Raw genomic sequence first — 2300 nt, forward strand, 5'->3', positions numbered from 1 at the left:
GGGGGAGGGGGTGGATTGGTAAGAAATTAGCCCCCCCCCTCAAATAATGAAGTTTGGCTGGGATTCCGCATCTAGTGGAGGTAGCGGTGGCGGGTGTGAGAACCTTGTGGGCCAGGCAGGTGGGGGCCGTGGGGGCACTGTGAGCACTCTGGGCATAGGGCGACTGGTATATGAAGTGAATCCATGGCAGCCGAGGGCGGTTGGGAGAGGAGGGGAGTGGTACCGACATGTGTTGGTTTCTTGAGTAAGCTCGGTAGCAGCATGGGAGTGGTGTCTTGCTTTCCTTGAGAAAATAGCGAGTGACCGACCTCGATCATAGCGATTATATTGGGACCAGAGGGGAGAAAATGAGGGTTGGCTAGCTGCCGGTGATTACGTAGGCCATGGCACGTTGGTATCTCGTTAGTCACTGGCCCATGTTAGAGGGACATGATGGCCAACGATGGAGGTTTGTACAGTATTGTGTGTGTGTGTGTGGGGGGGGGGCGCTGATGGTATAATACACCGGGGTGTCTCTCAGAAGGGAGCCCGACAGTTGGCCTCCCATGGGACCCAAATGGCCTAGAACGAAGCCCGACGATATGAGGGAACCTAGAGGCCTAGATAGATCTCGGGCACCATCTTGAGCAAACTAGGAGGACGTCGACACAAGATCGGGCGAACCCTCATGCAAACCCTATCCCCGACCGTCTATATAAGACGGGGCTAGGGGTAGCCATTCCATGTATATCATACTCTTGGTAGCAAGAAACGCCATCTCCATTGTAAACCCGGATGGCCCGAACTTGGGTAACCCCCTCGTGTGAACTCCGTTCTGGCACTTACGTTTGCCACCCTACTGAGGGTACTGACAGTTCTACGTAATGTCAGTTGGCACGCCAGGCAGGGGCTACGCTGGCCGGAGACCAAGTCCAGATTGGATCTCCCACCGCTTCTGGAGGTCTCCCACCGGGAAAGAGCCTCAACTTCGTCTCCTTCACCTTCACCATGGACAGGGCATGCTGAGTCAACACGAACCCACCCGTCTCCCACTTCTGCACTATTTTATTTAGGTCGCTAGCGTTCGACATCAACCGCTATGGCGACCTCCATTTGTGCGTCCCGCCACCGTAGCAAGTCACGTACATGGCCTCATCAGACTTCGCGTCATTCACACTACCGACCTCTGTCTCGGAGGAGGTACACCTTGAGCCGGTGGGCATGGCCGTCGAGGCTAGTTAGGGTCCTGGCCTTGAGATTGGATCGCTTCTTCGACCTCACGATGTCAAATCTGGTCGCTATGGTATGTGATAACTACTTCATCAACCACATACCAGAGGGTTGCATCCTGGATGACATCTCGGAGTGGAGCCTCAGCTCTGCTAGTCTTTCTCGCTCCTGCGAATGGAGGACGACGAGGCAAGTATCGTCTCCATCTCAGCGATATAATGCGACGAGGCCTGTGCCATCACCATCACGGAGACCGATGGCAGTGAGGCAAAACCCTTGCACCGGCAACTGATGATGAGGCCGTCCCAAAAGATATCACTTTGGAGCAGGTCTTAAATGACAACACTAGGTGCCCCCCAAACAATAGATCATCGGCGCCAGGCGCATCCCCACTTGTCAACAACATCAACAAGGCCACGATAACATACGTGGCTCCACCAGCCATGCCTATCCGCTGTAGGATGCCCACCCGAGTACATGCGCCAGGGCTTGTTGCCTCGATCGACCACCTCACCAGCAAACGAGGAAGAAGGAGCCGGCCGAGGCTTATTGGGCTCCGGTCGGCTTTGGCAGGGCCGACCGCATGCCTTGCCAGCCCGACCGGCTGGCCGTGACATGGCTCAACCACTAATCGGCTGACGCATGGCGACCTAGCCATGACAGAGTGTCCAATCGGCTACAACTAATTAATGAAATCGTGTGTTATTTCTCTAATTAATGAAAAAATGTATTGTTTTTAAAAAATAGCGTGTATGTGTGGCCTCTAGCTTTCGGGGATGGATGTTGGCTCTTGAGGCTTGAGGGATCGGTGACATGGATTCAAATCAACCGGTGTTAAAATTCAAAACAAAGAGAGGAACTATGTAGACTGATGTATAGCTTTTCCCTTTGTATTGATGTGAAAAATGGAAATGGAGGTCATCAGGCACCCTGCCGATGCATGCAGACGATGTATAGAGAAGTTCCTTATTCATGTTTTTTTAGCCCAGCACGAGTTTCGCTTGACGGAAGTGTTCTACGCAACCGGCCATATGCACACCACAGCCAACCAGCCAGCCGGCCGCATCCGGGTGAACGATCTACACTTTCTC

This window comes from Triticum dicoccoides, chromosome 7B (genome assembly GCF_002162155.2).
Source record: "Triticum dicoccoides isolate Atlit2015 ecotype Zavitan chromosome 7B, WEW_v2.0, whole genome shotgun sequence".
Lineage (NCBI taxonomy): Eukaryota > Viridiplantae > Streptophyta > Magnoliopsida > Poales > Poaceae > Triticum > Triticum dicoccoides.